Source organism: Tympanuchus pallidicinctus, unplaced genomic scaffold, assembly GCF_026119805.1.
Source record: "Tympanuchus pallidicinctus isolate F22 unplaced genomic scaffold, pur_lepc_1.0 scaffold10, whole genome shotgun sequence".
Classification (NCBI taxonomy): domain Eukaryota; kingdom Metazoa; phylum Chordata; class Aves; order Galliformes; family Phasianidae; genus Tympanuchus; species Tympanuchus pallidicinctus.
This window is the reverse complement of record NW_026294619.1, coordinates 14,507,890-14,521,141: the sequence shown is the minus strand read 5'-3', so window position 1 is coordinate 14,521,141 and position 13,252 is coordinate 14,507,890. Positions and strand designations below refer to the sequence as shown.

The 13,252-nt window shown below is 35.9% G+C and overlaps 1 protein-coding gene across 3 annotated transcripts in view; it reads left to right on the top strand.

Annotated features, from left to right (window-relative positions):
- CADM2 (cell adhesion molecule 2) overlaps positions 1–13,252 on the top strand; it is a 613,088-nt gene that overhangs the window by 532,863 nt on the left and 66,973 nt on the right. The gene's annotated exons all lie outside the window — the stretch shown is intronic.

The following is a 13,252-nucleotide window of genomic DNA, read 5'->3' as shown; positions in this document are numbered from 1 at the left end:
AAAAAGAAAAAAGGAACTTGAAAATGTGGCGTAAAAGAAGCTACCTCCCGTTTCTTCCTTGCAGTCTACAACGTTAGCTATCAAACAGCATAAAATCTGGCACTTCAGGTTGAGCTATCCTATTCTTTGTCTGTAAGCCAAGCTGATTTTACGAAATGTACTCTTATTTTGCTATACAGTACGAAAATGTAAAAAGCATTTAAAATTAGTCACGGTGAATCTCTTTGTTAGTTCTGAATAATTGGCATTTTCCGCAGCTCTTGTTTCATGTATGCAGTATACTTAGAAACTTTTATGAAAAACACAATGTTAGAAAATGATCTGAAGACATACCAGATAAGAGGGTGTTATTTTCCTGTGTTCTATGAAACGCATAGTAACTAAGGTGTGCACATCCTGCCGTTATGCTGTGCTGCTGCTTTCCTATCCCCAGTAGCATTTCATTATCATTAAGAGCATAGTTCTTGGTTAATCCTAGTAATTTTCAGCTGCCATTCTGATGCATCCACTTGAGCACCATATTATCTTAATACTACTGACATTTACATGTCTTTGAAATATTTTTTTTGTTATTGTCCATTTAATCCACTGCAGTTTCTATCATCCTTTGTTCTCATCATTATGCTTTACTTATAGCTGATGAAAAAGAATAATCTACTAATTTTTCAATAGCTCTTAAAGGTTAAGAAGGAATCAACAAGGTGTAAACAGCAGTATAAAAAGCACAAAGATTTAGCAGTTTGAAAGCATAATTAGAAACCTATGGAACTAGAATTATAGCGAAATCAGGTCATTAAGACTTCTGTGTTTAATCAATGCTTTTTCATGTGAATGAAATTCTTATGTGCCATTTATCATCTCAGCTATACTCTGATGGAAAAGAAAAAGCCTCTCAAAACAGCAATAAAACGTTTAAACAAGGTGTGAGAATTATTCTTTATATTCACTTATCTCTGTATAGTTTCTCCTCTTTTTTTTTTCCCCCTCTTATCTGAGTGTAGATCTTAGATAATAAATCTGAAAGGAAAGGGATTTGACTTTCTAATTCACACATCAATAAATAGCACCAATCCCAGGCACAACTGGGGAATGGGCTACATTACAGATGTGCTCTGCACTGAGACAGAGTAGTTCTAGCTCTGTTATTTGAAAGAAGCTTTTTCTCTACTTCATCATGTACCCGTTCCCCAGTTGGAGTAATGTTACCATTCAGTGGACCTCGCTTTCTCACTGTATGAAGCTACCAGGCTGCAGTTTCATGAGGCTGCCTTCCTCCAGCTGCCTGCAGCCGTAAGGGAGATGCACCTGATGGAAACAGCTTCTCCCTTTTCATTCACACAGTCTCTTGGAAACAAGGCTGTCACCGGACCCTAATTATTGACATGTTGTTAGGGATATCTTATCCGTTGCTTGTGAGAGCTGCTATAATATATTGTGCTTGCATCTGAACAGCTTGTTCTTGTGCAACCTGTCCATAGCAGGCCTTTACTTTTGATACAAAAGCAGCATCTTTGCTACCTTATAAAAATTGGAAAGCATCTTATCAGATCTCTGTTCAAGTCTGAGCCATCCCACAGATATTCCCTGCAAAGTATTTCCTGGTATTTGTCCTTGAGCTAGTGCCAGTGAGCTGACAGTGGCAGTAGTCCCTACCCACTTCTGCAAGGTCTCCATTCCCCAGAAAATAAGGCAGGATTTATCCATTCCCCAGAAAGTAAGGCAGGATTTACAACATGAGACTTTTAATGTATTTTCTTTTCTTTCCTGATGTTGTACTGATTTACACCTCTCTTCACCATTTTAGCCTAAGGAAACTTTTTGAAAGAGATATTAGAATTCTGGAGAGGGCTGGTTAAAATTTAAAGTAAATATAAATTATTTATAAAACTGACAACACAAAATGAACAGTATAACCATATATTCCAGAGACATTGTTTTCTATAGGCAGAAGGTTTTAAAATGTACTTTTAATGAAAACTGTTTGTAAGCTGTAAAGAGTATATTTCTTTCTCTGAACTTGAGATGTTTTAAGCATAAGACTTTAATGTCTGTATAAAACACTGTGGTTTAGAATTGACTACTAAAAATGTAGTCTAAAATACTGTTTATTTTGATTTGAAGTACTAAAAATGCATTAAAATATCCACATCTCTTTCAGAATAGAACTGAAAAAATAAAAATGAAGTCAGTGCTTATTCCCTGACCTTCTCATGGTGCATTTGAAAAAGATTTATCTTTTTATTTATGGACTACATCACTGTGCCTCTATTCTTCAGGCCTGTTTGCCCCCAACTGATATTTCGTTGCTGAAAGTTTGAAAATTTGGCAGCTGTCTTCTCCCTTCTCTCTTTTGCGTTTACTTATCTGCTTAGAGGTAGAAATAAAGTCATTTAGAAAAAAAATTGCCTTTAATGGGAGTGGTTACCAACAGGGTATAGAATAGTTTCAAGATTTAGGAAAGTATAAATTAGTAGAAATGTATAGCCTGTTTTTTGGGAAGTCGGTTCAGATTTGGAGGAAGCAAAAAAGTGGAGTAGGGATGGAATGAGACACCCAAAGTTTACAAGTAGATGAAGTATTTGACAAACATGGGAGAGAGATGAAAAAAGTGGAGAAGCAAAAGGCAAGGTGATGTAATGGGCAGTGTATGGCCCAGGTTGCTAGAGGAACTTACTGTTCTCCTCTATGAAAAAGCATTAACACATCTACAGTGCTCAAAGGATAGCTCCAATATTCTGACTGGAAAATTAGCGGAGGTGAATGCCAAAGTAAAAAGCTGGAGAAGATCAGCCCTTTAGAAAGCATGCAATGTTTTTAATCTTCAGATGTATTGGGAAGGTGGTGAATTTAAGCACAAGCATTTTTTCTTCTTTTCTCACTTTGAATGTTTGTATTTGTACAAAATTGAGCGTAAGGCTCCAGTGCAAAACCTTTTTGCTCCAAGAGCTTACTGACAATATCTGAGCAGTGTGTGAACAAAAGCTGTTGTAGTCAGCTAAGCATGATGTACATGTGAGGTACATGCCTCATACACAAATCTGAAGTAGTGCAACTGTTTCTATGAAAACCAGCCTGAACATCCATAAAGAGTACAGTTTTGAATTTAAGAGCTCCAGCTGTAAATACAGTCACATGAAAACACTGGTAGTGCCTAATAAGCTTAGGAAATTGTGGTTGTTTGTAAATATCAAAGAGAAAAAGGAAAGGCAAGAAAACCTTATAGCGATGGCAGTGAGATGTTGCACTAGGTCTGTCTGGGATGGAGCTAATTCTCACCAAAGCAGCCTCTAGGGTTTAGATCTGGGACCAAAGGAATGTTGGTAATACAGGGGTACATTTTTGTGTTAGCTGTGCCTGAACATAGGATGTGCAATGCCTCTCTTTGTCACTCTCCCCCAGTGAGAAATTAGGGGATGTGTGAGAACTTGTGATAGGACACAGAACATAGCCATGCAGATGACTCAAACCAACCGAAGAGATAACAGCATGCCACATAATATCATTCTCAGCAATAAATAAAAAGGGAAATAGAGGATTTAGGGAAGCAGTTGGGTATCAGTCTGGCCATGGGAGGTAGTGACACTGCTTGGTGGTTTGCTTTTTTTGGGTTTGTTTTTTTTTTTTGTTTTTGTTTTTTTGCTGTTGTTGTTTTTTTTCGTTTGTTTTTAACCCTCTCGTACTTCTTCAGTTACTAGGAAAAACAAAAACAAAAACAAAACAAAACAAACAAACAAACAAAAAACATTAATCCATATATTTTCTTGCTTTTACTTCTTTTCTCTTTTTCCCCATCCCCATGAAAGAGTGTTGCAAGGGATAGCAGGTGAGCAGCTAACCGTGAGATGCTGAGCTGTCTACCTGAATTAAACCACCACAGCTTTGATTTCCTTGAAGAAAATTAGCAACAAGATCTAGTACTTAATCTGATGAAGAAGTTCTTCCATTAAAGGCATTATCAAGTTGGTTGGATATCAATAACAATAGCACCAATAAACAATTCAGGACTGTAGGAAACCTTGCAAAGCATCTGAAGTGCCTTAAGATTTAAAAGCAAAGCAAAACTTGAAAAGCATTTTGGATAATAATAATAATAAAAAAGATACAGCTGTAGAGAAAGCATCAGGCTTGGAAAACTGCTGCAGGTATACTTGAGGGAATATTCAGTATCACAAAACACATTTTAAAACAATGCAGAGATGAAAGATTTCTGAGGCTGAATGATGAGACTCAAACTGGAGAGTACAGTTACTCAAAAGAATAAACATAGAAATATATTTTTTTAATATTATATTCATACAAGTGGGAAAATTAAAGTATGTTATATGAATATTATTTGGATTTATTTCTTCCTTTAATGCACAAACTTCAAAATGAAGTCTGAAATGATTCAGAGATTTCTTTGTACCAAAATAAGACTGGCAATCAGTAAGTAATTTAACGTACTTAAAACAGCTACAAAAAGCTAAACTACACTTTACACCTCCATGAAAGTTAAAAATATGTTTCTGCATCTTATCCTGAAACACAGAAGTCTGAACCTACACTAGATTGAGAAGATTAGATATTTGGAATATTTTAAAGATTTGCCTTCCCTAGAACTTGCTGTAAATATGTGAGGTAGGATAATAAGATTTTGTGTTACTACAAAAAACGTTAGCTGAAGTAGGCAACAATCACAGAAACTGGAGAACTATTGTTATTTATGATGTTGATCCTCAAAGTAAGTTTAAATATAATTCTGTGTGTTAAAGACTTTACCAGGAAACAAGTTTTTTGTGTGTGTGGTTTGTTGATAAGCAGTAACAGAAGGTGAGGTGAGTGAAAACATTCCCTTTTCTCAGACTTTTGTATTGTCACACTCAATGTTTATTCATTTTGGAACTGTTGAGTCATTATGGTAGTACTGGGTTAGTTTTTGGTTCAAACATAAACAGACTTTTCACTGATTGATGAATAAAATAATGCTATTCATATCAATCATAATAAAGAGCTCCATCCACTTCAGCTTTCACATTACGTTTGATGTCTAGGAACTTAATTATTTTATATAGTTTACTGGTGTAGTCTGAACTGGTGCTTGTGTGTCATGGAAGTTCTAGAATCAGGAAATAAGTAATACTGTGGTACAATATCTTATGGAAATATTTCTCAGTATGGCCTATTCAAAGAAAAACTTTTTGCAGACATGATCATCATTGAAAAATTGCAGGTAATAGAAAATTTAAAAAGTCACCTGATTATGAGAAAACACAGGACAAATAATTTAAATAAGCATCACAAAGTCTAAAACTTAAGCAATAGCAGCTGTCTGTCAAACCTGATCTATCTTTATACCCTGGCATGCAGCTAAGACCTTTTGTCAATAGTTCAGGAATTTATAGTTAATTTCTATTTAGGTGTAATTAGGCTCCATAAGACATACATTTTGAGTTTATTCACTCTACAGGAGAGCCATGAGATTTATAAAGACTATGGACTTTGCAAAAAGGGTTTCTATTTCTTATGTAAACTAAAGATAATGGGTTTCTTATGTTAACAGGGGGAGAAAAAAAAAAAAAGATAAGCCTTTCCCTTTAAAGGGTACATTTTAGCAAGTAAAATGATATATGGATTTGAAGTTATTAATTTCAATTAGCCAAGATGACTTTCTGAGAGTCTTTGCAATCATTATGTTACTAAAATGTGATTTAGATATCCATCACAATGAAAAGATAGAGCAGTATTGTATCTGCAGGTACTTGTGCTAAATGTTGGCTTAAGAAAGAGTAGGCTGTGAGGGAAATAGGAGATCTGCAGCTGGAACTGGCTTCTCTTGCTCATCTGACAATCAAGCCTAACCTCATATTTTGTAGCTTCTAATAGAAAAGGAAAGTGGTAAAGAATGAAATAATAAGTTAAAAAATACAAGATCAATAGTCTTTCTCTTCCTAAAACAAGAGGACAGCCTTGCTTAAAATAATTTTTTTTCTCCAGTTTATTACAAGCACACAAAGCTTTTCATTGAGATCCCCTTCAGGATTCTAAAAAAAAAGAGGCAGCACATTTTGTTTGCATTCTTTAAAGACTAGTGATGTTTGTAGGAGGTTAGCATGCTATTTTTATGTCATGCAGTGATAATTTCACTGCAAAGTGAGCTTAATATGTCTAAGACAAAAAGTAGATTCATTCTGTTGAATAAAGAAGAGGAGAGCAGATAAAAGCCTTAGAAGAAATTACTGGCATTAGGAAAAGCACTGTTGAAATGGGCAAAACAAAACATATAACCTAAATAATGACAGTATTTTCTTAGAGATCTTTGTAATAAGAACCATTTTTAAGAAGGTTCATTTTTAGTTAAGTGTTTGCCTGTGAGTACAGTTAGAAGTACTTGAAGCAAGGAATGGAGCTAGCAACTAACTGTGCACAATTTGATTTAATGTTTCAATGCATTTATTCCGAGTTGCCTGTTTGCATGCTGTAGTACTGGAGGCTTAAGAAATCAATACTTGCATTATCAGATACCTTGGTACTGAGTTCCTGTGTATTACACTATTGAGAAAATTTGCTTATTTGACCTCAGTTTTGATATATAGCACAGTATCATGATGAAATTTTTTCTAACATTGCCCCTTCAGCCATATTACACATTTGTGAGCTCTTTGATTTTGCATTTTCTCCAAAGCTGAACAAGCTAACGTTACCAAGCTAACCCTGACAAATGTTGCTTCTCCAGCACATACCTTGTGGCTACTGATTATGAATTATACTTCTCTGAATTGTTTTTTTACTTCAGTATGAATCATGGAAGGACAGTGGATCATTCATAGTAGAGAGCACACCAATTTGACGCCCTCTCCTTCCGCACAGATTTAAAATGTAACTTACTTTATGGAGGATGATATTTCAGGAACAAGCTTAAGGGACTCCTCTACATTTGTCTTCACGTAGCAATGGCTATTGAGTTCTTTAAAATGAAATTCTGGACTATATTCCTATGTCATCTTCCTCATAGAGGCTGTTTTTGAGGCAATCTTTTTGTACATCTCTAGCCTCCCTGCAGCTTACAGTAAGAGAATACAAGGGATATTTCTATGTTGCAATTCACTGATAAGCCATCTCCTGATTTCACATAATTTCTCTTGTTGATCTGTCTCATGACTGTGAGAAAGCCAATCCCCCAAATGTTATTTGTAGCGGGTTTTTATACCTATATGATAAGATCTGAAATAATACTGGAACTATATGTTTTATGCACTTTTCGGAGTACTTGTTTGATATTGTCTTGCCTTTTTTAGAAAGACTAAAATAAAGGAGTGGTGGGGTAGGAGGCACAGAGAATTCATAAAAGAGAAACTACAAGCAAATATTTTCAAAGAAGTTAGTGTAATAATGGCTTGGTCATCAGCTGGGAAAGAGCTACTCAGATGCAAAGCAGCAACACAGCACAGCTGTGCCGAGGGCAGAAGATCTTAGGTAAAAGGCAGTCCTGGAGTATGAGGATACTAAAGGATAAAAGAGAATCAGCCTGATGACTAGGAGACATATCCAAAAAGATAATTGTTGCAGAAGGAGAACATTCAGATTCTTACAGCTGAAGGTATGTATTTACTGTCCTGAATTGAACCTTAAAAATAGTTGTGAGGAAAGGTTAAAAAATAGGTATTGAAAAATATTAAAAAAATATCATTTCCCTTGGAGCAATCTATGCTTCCTGTCTCAGTAACAGGAAAAAATACCTATGCTTTGAAAAGATTCTTCCTGAATCTCTGTAATCAGTTACTGCCATAGGCTTGTTTAGGATAAGCATTTTCAGCTGTAAATTTAGCCCATCCTATCAATGTGGTTAGCAACTGTAACCTGAAGATCCAGTCTGAAAGCGAGAGGACTGTTTTATTCAAGGAAACTTATAGGTGGTAAGTTCTGTCATCTCTATGCATTTGCAATGGGTAAAAGAAAGGCTTTATCTATAACCAGAATGGAAGATAAGAGATGAAGGGTGGTTTTGTTTGTTTTAATTTTTTTTTCTCTTTTCTACTATGTGTTTCTTTTTTTTTTTTTTTTTTAAACTGTAAACTATGAATACTAACACCTCTTGAGATTCCTACCCTCTTTAAATTTAAGCAGCTTTTTCAAAAGCATAATATACTGCAGGTATCTTCAACATTTTTTGTTGTTCCTGTTGTCTTTATAGCTGTAAGCTCCTCACAAATCTTTATAGTAAAAAGTAGAAATATCTGCTTTTTGACACTTCATTTTTTACATATATTGGTAATTTAATTCTTAGTCATTTTAAAAACACTGGTATAACTGATATAATGCATCATAAATGTTTTTAAGCTAAGCTAGGTTTTCTGAGATGCTCGAAAGGGAAAGATATAGACCAATGTAAAAGCTAATTCATATTTTAAAGTTACCTTCCTAATAAAAAGAGAACTTTTTGAAAGATACTTAGGACATTTTTGACTAATTCTTTTGAGGAGAAAAATGCTCTCTGAGGATTAGTCAAGCTCTGCAAAACTACAAAATCATAAAAAGTTTCTATCTGATAAAATAAAAACCATTTATCCAAGCCTCTTATGAAAGGCTAGATAGTGGATATTGATGTTTCTGATAGATGAAATGCTCCCAAACCAGCTCATCCTGATATGACTCATCAAGAGTGAGGCTTTATACAAACAAAAAGTTCCCTCAAGATTTAAACTTTCAACTGGACGATTAACTGATAAATCTAAAAATCCAGATTCTCAATTGAGACTGACTCCATACGGTCAAATTAATGAAGCAACAATTTCCTTGGGTGACTTGGAACATTACACTAGCATTTTGACAAAAATGCACTGGTGAAAGTAGTGATGCCTTTTCCATTATTCATTTAAACATTTTCACTAGCACTTGTTTTTTAGGAACTGCAGATAAAAGAAACATACCCCTACTTGGAGAATTAAAAGATGGTGTTCAAGAGAGCCGTACTCAAAACAATGAATTTACTTGTCTCATTAGTGTTCTGCAAATCCTTCTGTCTTTCCTATTTTTATCCATGTTGGCTACAAAGTCTTGACAGAATGCTTAGATACCCAGATGGATATTAATATGTTCAGTGAGATCAAGTATGTGAACAGCTGGCATTTTTTGTTTTGTTTGTGTTTGTTTCTTTTTTTGTTTGATGCTTTTCATATCTTAAAGATATCAAAAGGTTATCTCTGGTAGTATTACAGGCCAGCAAGTTAACTGAGTTTGCGATCAAGGTGTTTGCGATCTCAGTGAAGAATATTTTGACCTTTCTGTGTTTTGTTTTACCAAAAAAAAGGATTGTGTTGATTAAGTTCCCTGTGTCCAGAAAGAAGTGGTGATGCATAAAATCGATGTCATTCCTAAATGAAGACTAAGTTAAATATAATTTTTATATATGAAGATATCATTAGAAGATAGGTTTATAGGTATCCACAGCTTCTCTTGGCAGCCTGTGCCAGGGCCTCACTGCCCTCTGAGTGAAGAATTTCTTCCTAAGATCTAACCTAGATCTCCCTTCTGTTAGTTTAAAGCCATTTTCCTTAGTCCTATCACTATCAGAGCATGTAAAATTTTGCTCTCCTTCCCATCTGTAAGCTCCCTTCATGTACTGGAAGGCTTCAGTGAGATCTCTCCAAATCTTCTCTTGTCCAAGTTAAACAAGCCAATTCTCTCAGTCTGTCTTTGTAGGAGAGGTGCTCCAGTCTGCTGATCATCTTCATGATCATCATCTTAAACATAAATTACATCAAAATCTAAGCTTGCTTTGGAGTTTTTCATATAAACTGTAGATTTCAAATTCATTTTAGATGGCAGGCAAAGTAGTCGTTGATCACAATTAAGGTATTTTTAGTTAGTATCTCTGGCTTCTTTGAGAGTATTGCAATTCTGATTGTACCCTGTGGGAATCTACATGCAAAGCCAAATTAGTAAAAGCCATACATGCCAGCCAAACAACTAGCACGGCCTGTCACATTTGAGCTGTCCTTAAAATATTTTCTTCAATAAAGTCAGAGAAAGTGAGGGATAAATTTGTATGTGATTCAACTTGAAGTAATCACAAACTTAAGACATAGAGCTACCCTGTTTGTTCCAATTCTCATCATGACAGTGCTTTAGTGAGTGAAGAAAAACTGAAATTCTTTAATAGAGATGTATTTGGCAGAGATGAATGTATAGGGAGATAGAATGTATAGGGATATAGAGATGAATATATCTGAATATATTAGGAATATATTTGTTTGCCTGATGTTTTAGACCTTCCAACCTAAATATCCCCTAACTGAGCCAGAATGTTGAGTGAAGACTGAACCTCTGAATATACAGTCACAAGCATATTTCAGTAGGATTACCTGTGGAAAACTTTCATTTCAGCATACTCTGTGATAGGGAAGAGGAGTTTCCCCAGCGATGTTTCAGTTGCATTTGGGCTTTTAACAATTAAGGTGCTAAAGCACTTATCAGGGAACGCCCAATATGCTCCTAATTTACAGTCTGCCTTGTTTTCTTGTGATTTCTTTTTTATGTCCATAATCAACATTATCAAATTAAAATAAATATAGAAGGATAGAGGGAGAACAAGGAATGCATACTAAATAAGGTCTATCGTAACTCATAACAAGGTTATAATGTGAAGAACTGTTACCATATTCTGCAATAGTCATTGCAGCTGCTTAGAGATCAGTGTAAGACAGATAGAAGTAGATATACTTTTGCACATAGGCAGGGAGGGAATTTTTTTTTTAAATTTATTGCCACAGAAGGCTGGGTTGACAGACAGCATAAGCAGATTCAGAAAGAAGTTAGAGAAATTTGTGGGCATCAGTCTAAATACTGCATAGATACTAAAGAGAGCAAGAGATGCACCATCCAGCACCCCTGATGGGGTGACTGCAGATGCCAGAGGAGCTTAGAGGGAATGGGCTACAAGGCAGTCACCACACTCCTTTGCTTTCCCTAGGCAGCCACTCTAGTTGTTGCTGTCAGGAGCAGCACACTGGCCTGGGTGCTTGAGCACGTCTCATCTTCTTAACTCACTTCTGCCTGACTAATGAATTGTTTAGACCAGAGTGTCTCAAAGCTTCCCAGCAGCAAAGGCAAGATTTAATTTCGTGGCTGTGACAGCATTTCTGCTTTAGGCACCATCCTCCTGGAGAGTGGCGAGATGGAGTGAGGGCTGTGCCCAGCCACCGTGACGTGCTGACCATGGGCTGGCTGCCCAGGGATGGCTCTGCTGCTGCTGCTGAGCCAAAGGGGCTGGCTCTGTTAATTAACAGCTTCCCCACTGCTGCCAGAGTATGTACATCTGCTGCTCTAACTACTCTGTGTAGGACTGCAATTGGTATATTAAGATGTTACAAAGCTCTCTGAATAATTTGAATCTAAGGATCCTTTTCCTAGTTATTTGTTATCCTATGGGTTTTACCCTAGGACATGCCATCTAAGTTCAATTTAAATTCTACGTTTCTTATATTTCAACTATACAGTGGTTGCTTTAACAGGCCACTTACAAAGGTGATGGCTTACATTATAGCAGAAAAATTCCAGAATTTCCACTCTTGGGATTGCAGATTCACAGTACATGGGGAACAATGAGGAGTTTTCTTGAAAAATTGAACACATCCACCTTAGTGAATCAAAGCTAATCGCACTGTAATAATGTGGGACAGTTCTTCTGCAACATTGTGGACATCTAGATTCCTTGCTAGTGTTAAGCAGAAAGGAGGTGTGTATCTTGTGTGCATGTGCATTTAGACTCAATGCTTGAAAGCACATTAAGAAGCACATATGACAAATTTGCAGATAGGTAAGGCCCTTTACACCAATAATTTCTTAATCTTTGGTTTAAAATTCCATGAGTGTTGTGGTATTCCCTGACTAGGGAAGTGTTTGTTCCTCTGTACTTAGCACTGGTGAGACCATTCCTTTTCAAGAGAAATAAAATGTTGAGTGTTCCTACCAAATAGAAAATAAAGAAAATAGAAAATAAGATGCACAGCGGCAAGTTCCCTTCAGAAACCTTTACTTTGTTTATACGTTGTATTATTTAAAATATACTTATGTAGCTGGAGACATTAAAACTATTCTTCTGTGTGTAAGGCCACATTTTAAGAAAACATTTCTGCTTTGGTGTTTAGATTTAATTCTTAACACTCATATTTAATAATTAAATTAAGCAAATTAGGTATTTCTTCAGTAATACTAGCAGCTAACAAGACATTTGCTGACTTTATGAAAGAATTTTACATTTTATTATTTAGTCATAAAATTGAATACTTTTATAAGGAAAGTATTGTGTTACATTCTGCTACCATATAAGTTGCAAGTCTAGAACTGCAGTTGACTGAAGCTGCTTCAGTAATGGACCCTAAAGAAAGGAACTGGCACTTGGGTTAAAAAGTACAAAGCTACCAGGTAGAAATAAATAAATATGAGTCTTCAGGCTGTGAATATATTGCTTTAATGACTAGTGTCTAAGGAGTTGAGATGCTTTATTTATCTAGGCCGAAATGGGATTCAGTAAGCCAGCTTTCTATTCCTAATAATGGACCAATATTTTTTTTATTTTCTTCATGTAAATTTGAGAGTGGATTTTGTTACATACAGGTAAGGACAGGTTACAAATAATCAATACTTACTGCTGTCTGTTAGGCAAATCTCTTGGGCTGCAGAGCTTCTTGGAAGTTTTTGGGAAAGAGTTAAGAATCTAATGTCAGTGGAAGATCTAGGGGAATCTATAAATATGATCGGTTCCCTTCTCTACTGTGTCCTTAACTTGGCTGGTGGTTATCAGTGCTTTGCCTCTGGTCTGATTTGGGGTGACCAGTTACAAGAGTTACAAACAAAAAGATTTCACTGAAGGGAAATGCAGGATTTTAATTCAAATCTTACATTGCTTGTGATAATGTTTGTAACAAGCAATTATGCAATGGAAGGATGCAGGATGGGTGAAGAAAGGAATGGGCTTTTTCAAAGTACAGCAACAGAAACCAATTTAGATTGCATGTAAGATGTGCTTCTTTATGACTGATATGCCTGCTTCAGAAAAAACACTCAGTACATTCAAGTACACTTGTGAATGTGAATAGTCTAAATAATTTAAGAATCCATTTGCAAACCACTTATATCTACCTCAGCCTGCTCACAGGATTTTTGATGCCTGTCAGCTGCACAGGACCACACTGCTCATGACACAGAAATGTTGCTTGCCAAATGTCTTGCTGAACTGTGTGCCCTGAAACCTCACAAGTGCTTTTAAAAAAAT